This window comes from Saccostrea cucullata, unplaced genomic scaffold, assembly GCF_032062105.1.
Source record: "Saccostrea cucullata isolate Sc308-1 unplaced genomic scaffold, CSIRO_AGI_Scuc_v1 ctg5595, whole genome shotgun sequence".
NCBI classification, from domain to species: Eukaryota; Metazoa; Mollusca; class Bivalvia; order Ostreida; family Ostreidae; genus Saccostrea; species Saccostrea cuccullata.
The window spans coordinates 23,947-38,335 of record NW_026929673.1 but is presented as its reverse complement, the minus strand read 5'-3'; positions in this window follow the sequence as shown (position 1 = coordinate 38,335).

Here is a 14,389-nt window from a genome sequence, read left to right as displayed (position 1 = left end):
TCCTACTGAAGTACAATATAAGGTGACCTCTGGTCCCCCTACTGATGTACAATATAAGGTGTCCTCTAGTCCCCCTATTCATGTACAAAATAACGTTACCCCTGGTCCTCTTACTGATATAAAATATAAGGTGCTCTAGTCCCCTGATGTACAATATAAGGTGACCTCTGGTCCCCCTGCTGATGTTCAATATAAGGTGACCCCTGGTTCCCCTACTGATATACGATATAAGGTGTCCTCTGGTCCCCCTACTGATGTCCCCTACTGATGTACAATATAAGGTGTCCTGTGGTCCCCCTATTGATGTACAATATAAGGTGACCTCTTTTCCCCCTACTGATGTACAATATAAGGTGTCCTCTTGTCCCCCTATTGATGTACAATATAAGGCGATGTACAAATAAGATGCCCACTGGTCCCCCTACTGATTTAGAATATAAGATAACTTTTGTTCCCCCTTCTAATGTAAAGTGCAATATAAGTTGTCCTCTGGTCCCCCTACTGATGAGGTCGCCTATTGAAGCATGACCTTATAAGGAAGACAAAGGAGACATTAAATAATTCATTAACAAATAATTATTCCATTATGTTAAAGGACTGGTGAAAATCATATATCTTATGATATTGCAGTTAATGTTGCTCAGCAACCCCCCTCCCCCTCTTTGTTTTCTAATACCCATCAAATGGTTACTCCCTTGACAAAAATAAATTTTCTGTTGTTTTTTTTACACTGAAAAGGCTTCGCAGTATTACGATTTATTCTATTTTCACTTTACGTATGCAACGCACTACATTTTGTAGCGGAGTAAACAGGCCCGATAGACGTGAACTGAGTAGGGGACCTAAGGTCCTAGTTCAGCGTACGTTTTATCCTTCTGCGTCTGTTCATCTGCCCTTGTGACACATTCTTTTCGAATCTGGAGAAAATCATATCTTATCATATGCTTTTTATAGATCATGTGCATGCCTCTATTTTTGCCAAATTTTATTCTGATCTGAATCTTGTTTTTGTAAGTATAGAGATAGTTCGCGAACTTTTTGATCACCCCTCGTATAATCTTACACTGAATCTTTTGGATATGACAGTTTTTCAGCAGTCCCATAAGCCTTTCAAGATAACAAGTGTGACTTTATTTTATTGATTCAATTAATTTATGATGAAATATATACATTTGTGGTATCTTTCCACTATATAAACATACAGAGAGATAATAGATATATCTTCAATTCTGTATGAAGTTTGTCGGAGGTCAGAGGTCAATACATGGCCGAATCACACGGCGCAATTATATCTACCGTTACTTATAAATATAAAATGACTTGCTTTTCATGTATAAAAATGAACAAAATAAGCAAGTGAAATAATTGTTTTATTAACAACGTGAACAAGTACTTCATACATTTTTTGGCGATCGGTTTAACCTGTGTACATAGAGAATATACCAGTCGGATAGAAACTAGCCTTTGTTTACAAGTTGTATGTCACTTTTGTCAGCTGCACAGTCTCTAACTTTTTTGCTTATCCTTATTTTTGTTAGACCTTAAGTTTAATCTTCATGATATAGGCTAAAACTATATTTATTCATTAAATTCTATTCACGACAAATGTGTAAATCTGTTGGAAAATATCAAAGCATTGCAATCACGCCACGAACAGCTGAGAAACACCTCGATCGGCGCTGTCGTACTTCAATGTAAACTGTCGCCAGTGTCTCTGTGTTAACATCATAAATATGCCTCTAGTGACTGAAATCGTAGATTGAATGTTTTTGATCAAATTTAATACTTGATTGGGCTAACTGGCTCGGACAAGTGTCTCAATCTATCGGATCCATCCTTCCCTTTCAGGCGACCGAAATTCCTCCAACTTTTTATCATCAATACTCGGACGTGTTTCTTGTGTCCTTTCAGCATTAATGATCAATTTTCACAAAGAAAAATATTTCCAGACAAGAATCTGTTCACAATTATGGATCACAAGTAGCCCTTAACAAAATATTCCTTTCGAAATTGAATTCTTAGCCCGACGAATTTGAAGCGTAACCGCCTTTCAAGCCAATTTACACCTTGCGTACTTTTGACGGAAATCTACGGCGACCGGTTAGTGCAATATTTATATCCGAATATATTTAATTTAATATTTAAATGTCAATCTCAAATGTATATATAAGTAAAAAAATAACAAGATTATAAACTTCAATGGGAATTGAAGTGGGTCGGTACGTGATCAAATCTTCTGAGAAGGCCTTCAGCCTTCACAGGATTTGATCACGTGACCGACCCACTTCAATTCCCATTGAAGTTTATAAACTTGTTATTTATTTCTTAAGGTCAAGATCTAGTAAATGTCCCTAGACTAACTTTTTGGTGCTAGATCCATTATGACGTCATAATCACTTTCAACTTTCTTTTTCCCCGAACTTTACGGCTTTGATAGAATTATGTAGAAAATAAAGTACAATGTATTTTCATGGAATTCAATTTGAAATTACATGAAAAGTAGTCCCGATACTAATATTAAATTTGACATTATTTTAAAGAAGAGGACAAGAAGATGCAAATTACCGTTTTCTGAAAAACTGTAGGCAATCTGGATACATTTTCTTAGTATGATATGGAAAAAGCTCCCATTTTCATGACTGGTTTTCTTAATTTTTCATTGAAAATGACAGTTTAAAATATGGTTTTTTATCTTTTTTCCTAAAAATTTTGCCCCGAAACACCTTATTTGATCAAACTAATGTTATTAAGCATCATTAAAGGAATTTATTTCTTAAATTTGATAAATCTGTAGGCACATTTCATTTACTAGATCTTGACCTTAGTTATAAATATTTAAAACATTTTTGTGACGTCATCTTTTGTTAAACCTGGTTCAATAAATTTGTTACTGTCTTGCACCCCGTCCAATAAGTTACCTGTAGGTATCCAATAAGATTCAACTTATTGGACAGGTACAGGTAACAAAGGGTGAGACAAATAAATAAAGAGCACTTAAAAGGCAATGACAAATCAAACAATTTAATATGAACAATGTAGGATGTTAGTAGCCTTAAATGTTAAGAGCCATTCTCTGTAATGATTTGAAATTTTATGTAGGAGCTGTGGCACGCATAGTCTCAGAATTTCTCCAAACTCTCTATGATAAAAGTCATTGATACCCTAAACTGAAATCAGGCAAAAATTGGTTGCTATGTTTTATAGTAACCATGGCAACATGTTTTAAAGTTCGAAAAATGGCATTTTTTAACATGTTTAGAGCCCCATAGTTAACATTTGCGGCAAAGCAAACAACTGGCAATGACTGTTTCCAAAAGTTGAAGGTCAAATGTCTCAAATCCATGATAAACATGTTCGGTAAATCAACTATTACATACGTTACTACGGTAACAAAGTATTCAAAAAAAAAATATTCATTGAATTTATAAAGTCATACACGTAAAAAAAAAAAGCGATTATAGGATGAAATGTTACCAAATAATAGAAAAAAGAGCCTTGAAACATATACTAAGAACAAAATATGATATTTCATTTTGGTTGGCAATGGTTGCCAAGGTTTTCATACCACAGAGAGCCTTCAAAGTAACACTCAGTATAACTAAATCTGATCCTATCTTTTAAAAAAAGCACATTTCCTCATAACTAATGATCAATTTTATAAGATGTCGGTGTGCTCCAAGTTTATCCACTTGAAAAAATTCAGATTAGATTCTTTAAATAGAGCGTTGCTATGGAAATAAGCAGAAAATATATGCTTAAAAACCTGAAAAATATTTTCTTTCCTTGGATGTAGATTCCCAAAACTTTTATGATTGAATATTATTAACAGCTAACTTGACTTTTAATTTTGACTATCATCCAATCTCTAAGTGGATGCAAGACGTTGGCACACAGGGTTTAATATTGATATAAAGTTCACAAAATCGAACATTTTCCCTTCTTGGTAACCATAGCAACAGTGTTGTTTTATTCATCAAATTTTATCAATATATGAAATTCAACTTCAGTTCTAACAGATAAGTACTATTCAAGCTGAGTCCTTTAATCTGTTTCTTGATTAAATGGCAATTTAATTCTTAATGCAGCGAAAAATAATTCACTTTTAAGCACTGGTACTTTGTTTCCATGGTAACACTGCAAAGTAGTAATTATACCCAATTTTTCTTATGGTTTTGGTGTTGCAAGGTCCTAAGGATGCATATTTACCAGTCTTGAATTTTCATGTTTTTCCTCAAGACAGTATGATTAACCCAATCTTAGTTACTGGTTTTGCATGGTTACACTGTGTTACCATGGCAACCATAAAAGTTATTTATAGAATAATATTGCTTATACTTATATACTTAAGGTCAAACATTTCCATTGTTTTTCTTAAATCGTTGATTGAGTTTGAGCATGTAACACCTACCATTAAAGAATACGGAGTGTTTTTCAGCATATTTCAGCATTTTAAATGTATTCCAAAAGTACCCTTTTAAAACATTTATTTTGATTAAATTGAAATCGTGCAAGCCAATTTTTAAAACAACATGTTTTGTTACCACGGAGCACGGTTAACCAACATTGTAACGTCAAACAGATCGTCAAGAAAGTTTCTCAAAATTAGTCTGCTTTTAAATTTCATACACAGTTTGTAGCATGTTCTACATTCATAAAAACGTATCCATACCACTAAACACCTAGTTTGCTAACAATTGTGCAAGTAGCTTGAATTAGATTGTCATTGTTTTTAAATTCCTAAGGCCTACCTCGGAACTCTATTACTTCTGCAGCAGTGAAGCGCACACCACGTTAAATGACGTTCCTAACTCTTTTGACAAGATTTTCGACAATAACCTGTTTCTTTGCGGACCATCAATCGTCTGATTTAAACTAGCTACCACTCGAACATTGTATTTTCCATTTTATACAAATACACGGTTTATTTTTCATACATTTCTTGGTTTACACAGAATTTTTTTAAGTTTGTGAAAGAAGCAAGACTGAATTTAAACATGCTAATTTTATTTTGTTTAGACTCCATTTATTCGAGTTCCGGTTATAGATATTATAAAGTGAAAATTAGTAAATTACTCAATTTTGACGTTGCTCCGTGGCCCCATTTTTGCTGTTCTAAATCCTTGATAATTTGTATAAATATGAAGATATATTCCAATTTTTTATCTCAAATTATTCGAACTAGTTGTTAAAATACGAGTATGTTTACCAAATTAGGATATAATACTAGTATGACGTTAAATACCTTGTTTACGACAAAAATCTACGAACTTTTTGAATGACCCTCGTAAATGGTAATAGGTAAAATTTCTTCGTAGATGTTGTCAGTAGCTTATCTAAATAACAGAATTAATAATAAAAAGATCTGTGTCATAAATATCATAAGTCATTAAAAAAATATCTTCAAAGTTTTGATGAATATTTCAACATTCTTTTATAAATTCAAAAATGCAAACTGTAATTAATTTTCTACTTTTTTCTTCAGAACGACTCAGAATTAAGCAGTTTGAGTATTTTGTGAAATTCAAGCGTTCGCCATTTTGAATCGTCATTTTGAGGTAATTGACAAAACTATCAATTTTAATCGACTAAATATTCCGAATTAACGTGATAATATATATGGGTTCTTTTATCATTTTCATAGTTGCATTACGCCGAGTAAGATACTTACACATCATTTCTTCTATATGAACGACATTAAGGAATATTTAGGAAAAAAAGAAATCGATATCCGCCATTTTGTCTTATAATGTACAGATGTACCATCACTTAGTTGTAGAATTGTAAGATCAGAGGAAAAATACTAATCTGCAGTGTTTGGATATCTGCAAATGTAAAATCCTGAACAAAGCAGAAAATAGGAGCAATAGACAAATAAATCAGAGAAAATTCGAATTAAGTGTAAAAACGACAAAATTTTATATTAGCGTTCTATTATCATTTTTATAGTTGCATGACACTTTATGAGATATTCACACATTCTTTTTCCTATTTGAACAATATGAATAAACAGAACAAGAGGCCCGTGGGCCACATCGCTCACCTGAAAAACTTTGGCCATGCTGTTCTTTAACAGACTTGCCCTCTTTGTAATACCAATTGTGACCACGCCCTACCCCTGGGGGTCATGACTTAAACAATTTAGAATCTACACTACCCCAGGATGCTTCATGCTTCCACATAAGTTTCAGATTTTCAGGCCCAGTGGTTCTTGAGAAAAGATTTTTAAAGTTTTTTCCTATATATTTCTATGTAAAACTTGGATTCCCTATTGTGGCCCCGCCCTCCCCCGGGGATCATGATTTAAACAATTTAGAATCTACACTACCCCAGGATGCTACCACATAAGTTTCACCTTTTCTGACCCAGTGGTTCTTAAGAAAAGATTTTTAAAGTTTTTTCCTATATATTTCTATGTAAAACTTGGATTCCCTATTGTGGCCCGCCCTACCCCTGGGGGTCATGATTTGAACAATTTAGAATCTACACTACCCCAAGATGCTTCCACATAAGTTTCAGATTTTCAGGCCCAGTGGTTCTTCAGAAGAAGATTTTTTAATGACCCCACCCTATTTTTGTATTTTCTTGATTATCTCCCCTTGGAAGGGGATTTGGCCCTTGATTTTTACAATTTGAATTCCCCTTTACATAAGGATGCTTTGTATCAAGTTTGGTTAAAATTGATTCAGTGCTTCTTCAGAAGAAGTCAAAAATGTGAAAAGTTTACAGACGGACGGACGGACGACGGACAATGGGTGATCAGAAAAGCTCACTTGAGCTTTCAGCTCAGGTGAGCTAAAAAATGGATATCCGCCATTTTGTATCGCCATTTTGACCCATTTTAACGCCATTTTCATGAAGGCTAGCATATTTTTTCGGATTGAGCATACTCGAAATAGGTTTAAAAAACTATGCTGGATCAAATAATAATTATTTGCCGTTAGAACTTACTTCTAGCCTTCTTTTTAAAAAATCAGGATCAGACTAAAAAGTATACGCTTTCATTCAGTCTTAATTCAGATATTAACTTTTAAACTATTTAGATTGATATTATGCATGCAAGTTTCGATCATATTTTCAGCTGTCTTACGGCATTTTTAATGTCCAATGCAGTTAAATTAAATTAATTCATATAGCTTTGAACAGCCACAGCTCCTTTGCTTCATTCATTCACATTATTTTTTCCCTTTCTTACTTCATTTTGATTAAAAACCATTTTAAAAATCGTGTCATATTAACTTCTTCCAAATGTTATCCGCATGCATGTTTATGCTACTTGCATTCCTTTTGTTTATCTACCTAAATGTTACTAAAAAAATTTCTTTCTTCTGGTGAGTATGAAAGAAGTATGTTAAGTATGAAGTATGAGTATGTTAAGACAAAAAACAAGTTAATTCAGAGAATTTGTGTCCCCCGCTTAGAAAAAAGTAAACCATGCGCAGTCCTGGGGGAGGAGGGGGGGGGGGGTCGGATTCCCCTGACTGAATTTGTAGAACTATTAAATGTATACTGAAGCTAATAAAATATGCCAATATGGATATGAAGATTTGATTGCTTATTCTTTATTATGTGTATAGAAGATTCTTATATATGGAATATTTATCACACTGTAATGATGATTTTATGAGTTTGTACAAGCCTGACCTCATAAATTTTTCATTTTACATGCTAAATACTATTATTTAGTAAGAAAAAGTATTTCGAAAAAAAAAAATAAAATGGATCGTCCGGGATTTAAAACCCGGAACCTTTCACGTGTGAAGCGAGAGACATACTACTACTGTACACCACAGAGCCGCTTTATGCTGGTGTAAATTATATGCAAAGATGAAGTCACATACATGTACATGTATATATTAACGTTCGATTTTGTCAAAATTTTACACAATGCATGGTTTCTAATTTAACCTTTATGAAACAGTTCTAATAGATGTAATAAGAAAATAAAGTCCGCCGAGAACCTGTTTTATACGTAATTACTCTCCTCATGCCCCATCGTCTCAAGTCACGGTCCGGAGTCCGCATATATAGCTCTCTCCTACCCGTGGCTGCTTGATCAAAAAAGTGTCGTAATCTTGAATATTTACACCTCTCTATTGTGACGTCATATTCAGTCAGTGGCAAGTTTTGTTTCCATCGCAATCGAAATCAACAACTGACGTCAACAGTATACAAGAAATATTTCCTACACTGCGATTGGATATTGAAAGGTCGCCATAAAGTTCATCATCCGACTATGCTTTACTCGCATTGGTCAATATTTTAATGAGCTACGAAGAATTCTCTCCTCGTTCAACCACAGCCAGATGGGAGAGGAGCGTACATTTTGGCCGTGGTTTGCGACGATGCTCATGCCCCTGTGCTAAAAATAGCGACATGTAATACTATAAATACTAATAAAACAAACGGGGCGGGGCACTTTGAGAAAGGTGAGAGAGGTCCTAGGGAGTTTTGGTATAAAATTATATTGATAAGCTCAAAATCTTCTTGAAATATCGCCCGGAAAGAATAGTGTTACACACAGACAGAATGTATAAATTTACGACCTTGAACTTTGACCTTTTGACATCAAAATCAATAGGGGTCTTCATTAGGCCACAGGGAGTTGTTTTGTAAAATTTCATTGCGATAGCTCAAATGGTTCTAGAGATATCGTGTGGAAACGAAAGTGTTATAACAGACAGAATTTGCTTATTTATGACCTTGACCTTTGACCTTTTGACCTCAAAATCAATAGGGGTCTTCTTTAGTCCATAGGGAGTTGCTATGCTAAATTTCATTGCAAAAGCTCAAAGGGTTCTCGAGATATCGTGTGGAAACGAAAGCGTTACAGACAGACAGAAAGACGGACGGACGGACAAACCCAAATTAATATCCCCCACTTTTCAAGCGGGGGACAAAAAGAGGGAATTCGTCTGTAGAGACCATAGCTTATTAAATTTCAAATCGGTGATTGTTTTATTTGAAGTAAATACCGGTAACATACAACATGTATATCTACAACTTATATCGTATTATTATCTCAGACAAGCCATATATAACTTTAAGAAATACTAATCCTGAAAACTTTTCTTCCATACAACCATGGATGTACGTAGTATTATTTTTAAAAAGGGGGCAAAAAAAAAAAATTCAAATTATCTGAGCAATAATATACAGTTATTATTTGTGTATGAGGGCAACATCTCATTTGTTGGCCCTAAAGTTGAAAATATTGGCCTGAGGCCTCGGGCAACATTTTCACCTTCACAGGTCCAACAAATCATATGCTGCCGAAATCCCAGTCTATAACTGTTTTGTTATACCCTTCAGTGCTCACTTTTGATTTAATCAATACACACTATATTATCAATTACTTCATATGGAAAATTATTGCTTAATCAGTAAATATAAAACAATAGCTAAGAAAGAAAATTAATATTTTCATTATATCACAACAAGAAATATGTGAGCCAATGCTCACTAGTAATACCCCCGCTCTGATGTGAATAAACATTATCATGTGAAAATACACAAGTTCAATTACGGGCAGATGCTCATAAAAATATGAAGTTGACATCAGATTCATATAAAAATTAATCCCACCATATGGCATGCCTCAACAAAGATTGTGTTTACATTTCAAGCATCTGCAATGAGTAGTTGCTGAGAAAACTGCAACGAAATGTTGTTATGTATGAAACGGAGAGACGCACAGACAAACAGGAAGTTGACATAGGATTTAAACAAAAATGTATCCCATCGTATGTTATGCCTCAGAGAAGATTGTGTTAAAATTTCAAGCATCTGTGATGAGTACTTGCGGAGAAAATTGCGACGAAAATTTGTTACGGACAGACACACGGACGGACAGCTAGACAGACGGACGGACAGACACGCAAGGATAAAACAGTATACCACCTCTCCTCCGGAGCGGGGGTATAAAAATTGTTTATCACAAAACATACTCTGCCCTTCTTACTTCCCTTGCTGGTAGCAACATTTCTTGCAGCTCTTAACTTCGACTATTTCCGTGTGGCCGATATTGAACGATGATTTATTACTTGTGACGTAGCAGTGACGTTGGGGTCTAACAATTCTTATGTTGGACCGGCAGGCCAGTCAACAGTGAAAATGTTAGACCAATGAATTAAGCATGTCTTTTGTTAGACTTTTTATTTGTAATAAATAAATTATATAGAAAGCTATCTAAAAGGCTATATATCCCCGATACTTTGATTACGGGGGCATAAAAATTCAATTGAAAGCAAAACCTATTTTATGGGGGGTGGGGGGTGATAATATACAGTTATTGACTGGGTATGAGGGCAACATATGATTTGTTGGACCAGAAGGTGTAAAATTAGCCCGAGGCCGCAGGCCAAGGGCAACATTTTCACCTTCAGGTCCAACAAATCATATGTTGCCCGAATCCCAGTCTATAACTGTTTTGTTATACCTTTCACTGCTTACTTAAGATTGATCAATTTAATCAATACACGCTATAGTATCAATTATTTTTTTATTTATTTAAAATTATGGCTTCTTCGGTAAATATAAAACATCAAGCTGAGAAAGAACAAAATCAATTACATATCTATTGTATCACAAAAATTTTATATCACAAAACATACTCTTCCCTTCTTCCTTACCTTGCTTTTAGCAACAACTCTTGTAGCTCTTTTCTTCGGCTATTTTCGCGCCGCCGATATTGAATGATGATTACTTACTTGTGACGTAACAGACGAGTGACGTTGCGGTCTAACAATTCTTATGTAAGACCGGTCAATAGTGAAATTGTTAGACCGATGTAATAAACAGTTCTTTTGTTGGACTTTTTATAAGTAATAAATATATAGAATGATATTTATAAGGGTATAACAATGCTTCATACTAAACTTTCTATACCAACCATGCACAGTAAGGCTTAATTCTTCCAGTTTTCTGCTGTATGAATTAGTTATTATCGGGCCGTCGGACTACCAGGCTGTCGGACTATCGGACCGTCGGATTACCGGGCTGTCGGAATACTGGGCGGCCACCAGAGCGGTTGAAAGATATGTTTCAAATATTTATGTATAAAATGTGTAAATGCGGCATTATCCTGTTATTAGCATCGCGATGCTAATAATTTTTGACGTTATTTTACGTAACGTCAGAAGCGTTAAATGACTTAATATTTCAACATTTAATGATTTTAAATTGTTTGAAGTAAAATTTAGAGGAAAAAAATAATTTAAATACCTGAAAACTAATTCGCACCGCGATGCTAATAACAGGAGTATATATAGAGAGACGACGTTTCCAAATATCAAGATTTTAAGCTCCACAGAGGGAAGTAATCCCGGGAAAAGGGTTTCTTTGGGGGATACCATCAGAAAAAATGGGGCTTGGCTTTTTTGGGGGGATCACTCTTAAAATGACACGTTTTAATGGACAAAATACCTTCAAACTAATTAGCATCGCGATGCCAATAACAGGAGTATATATAGAGAGACGAGGGACATTTACATACCTGAAAACTAATTCGCACCGCGATGCTAATAACAGGAGTATATATAGAGAGACGACGTTTCCAAATATCAAGATTATAAGCTCCACAGAGGGAAGTATTCCCGGGAAAAGGGTTTCTTTGGGGGATACCATCAGAAAAAATGGGGCTTGGCTTTTTGGGGGAGATCACTCTTAAAATGACACGTTTTAATGAACAAAATACCTCCAAACTAATTAGCATCGCGATGCCAATAACAGGAGTATATATAGAGAGACGATGGACATTTAAATACCTGAAAACTAATTCGCACCGCGATGCTAATAACAGGAGGATATATAGAGAGACTACGTTTCCAAATATCAAGATTATAAGCTCCACAGAGGGAAGTATTCCCGGGAAAAGGGTTTCTTTGGGGGATACCATCAGAAAAAATGGGGCTTGGCTTTTTTGGGGGGATCACTCTTAAAATGACACGTTTTAATGGACAAAATACCTTCAAACTAATTAGCATCGCGATGCCAATAACAGGAGTATATATAGAGAGACGAGGGACATTTAAATACCTGAAAACTAATTCGCACCGCGATGCTAATAACAGGAGTATATATAGAGAGACGACGTTTCCAAATATCAAGATTATAAGCTCCATGGATATTCCCGGGAAAAGGGTTTCTTTGGGGGATACCATCAGAAAAAATGGGGCTTGGCTTTTTTGGGGGGATCACTCTTAAAATGGCACGTTTTAATGGACAGAATACCTCCAAACTAATTAGCATCGCGATGCCAATAACAGGAGTATATATAGAGAGACGAGGGACATTTAAATACCCGGAAACTAATTCGCACCGCGATGCTAATAACAGGAGTATATATAGAGAGACGACGTTTCCAAATATCAAGATTATAAGCTCCACGGAGGGAAGTATTCCCGGGAAAAGGGTTTCTTTGGGGGATACCATCAGAAAATAATGGGGCTTGGCTTTTTTGGTGGAATCACTGTTAAAATGACGCGTTTTAATGGACAAAATACCTCCAAACTAATTAGCATCGCGATGCCAATAACAGGAGTATATATAGAGAGACGAGGGACATTTAAATACCCGGAAACTAATTCGCACCGCGATGCTAATAACAGGAGTATATATAGAGAGACGACGTTTCCAAATATCAAGATTATAAGCTCCAGAAAGGGAAGTATTCCCGGGAAAAGGGTTTCTTTGGGGGATACTATCAGAAAAAATGGGGCTTGGCTTTTTTGGGGGGATCACTCTTAAAATGACACGTTTTAATGGACAAAATACCTCCAAACTAATTAGCATCGCGATGCCAATAACAGGAGTATATATAGAGAGACGAGGGACATTTAAATACCCGAAAACTAATTCGCACCGCGATGCTAATTACAGGAGTATATATAGAGAGACGATGTTTCCAAATATCAAGATTATAAGCTCCACAAAGGGAAGTATTCCCGGGAAAAGGGTTTCTTTGGGGGATACCATCAGAAAAAATGGGGCTTGGCTTTTTTGGGGGGATCACTCTTAAAATGACACGTTTTAATGGACAAAATACCTCCAAACTAATTAGCATCGCGATGCCAATAACAGGAGTATATATAGAGAGACGAGGGACATTTAAATACCCGGAAACTAATTCGCACCGCGATGCTAATAACAGGAGTATATATAGAGAGACGACGTTTCCAAATATCAAGATTATAAGCTCCACGGAGGGAAGTATTCCCGGGAAAAGGGTTTCTTTGGGGGATACCATCAGAAAAAATGGGGCTTGGCTTTTTTGGGGGGATCACTCTTAAATTGACACGTTTTAATGGACAAAATACCTCCAAACTAATTAGCATCGCGATGCCAATAACAGGAGTATATATAGAGAGACGAGGGACATTTAAATACCCGGAAACTAATTCGCACCGCGATGCTAATAACAGGAGTATATATAGAGAGACGGCGTTTCCAAATATCAAGATTATAAGCTCCAGAAAGGGAAGTATTCCCGGGAAAAGGGTTTCTTTGGGGGATACTATCAGAAAAAATGGGGCTTGGCTTTTTTGGGGGGATCACTCTTAAAATGACACGTTTTAATGGACAAAATACCTCCAAACTAATTAGCATCGCGATGCCAATAACAGGAGTATATATAGAGAGACGAGGGACATTTAAATACCCGAAAACTAATTCGCACCGCGATGCTAATTACAGGAGTATATATAGAGAGACGATGTTTCCAAATATCAAGATTATAAGCTCCACAAAGGGAAGTATTCCCGGGAAAAGGGTTTCTTTGGGGGATACCATCAGAAAAAAATGGGGCTTGGCTTTTTTGGGGGGATCACTCTTAAAATGACACGTTTTAATGAACAAAATACCTCCAAACTAATTAGCATCGCGATGCCAATAACAGGAGTATATATAGAGAGACGGGTGACATTTTAAATACCGCAAAACTAATTCGCATCGCGATGCTAATAACAGGAGTATATATAGAGAGACGGCGTTTCCAAATATCAAGATTATAAGCTCCACAAAGGGAAGTATTCCCGGGAAAAGGGTTTCTTTGGAGGATACTATCAGAAAAAAATGGGGCTTGGCTTTTTTGGGGGGATCATTCTTAAAATGACTCGTTTTAATGGATAAAATACCTCCAAACTAATTAGCATCGCGATGCCAATAACAGGAGTATATATAGAGAGACGAAGAACATTTTAATACCCGAAAACTAATTCGCATCGCGATGCTAATAACAGGAGTATATATAGAGAGACGGCGTTTCCAAATATCAAGATTATAAGCCTCACAAAGAGAGAAGATTACAACATATTTTTTTGGTTTCACAATGCATTCAGTGTTCTTAAAAGTGTAGTAGACGATCGTGATGAGCGATTCTTCAATGTTCTACCTC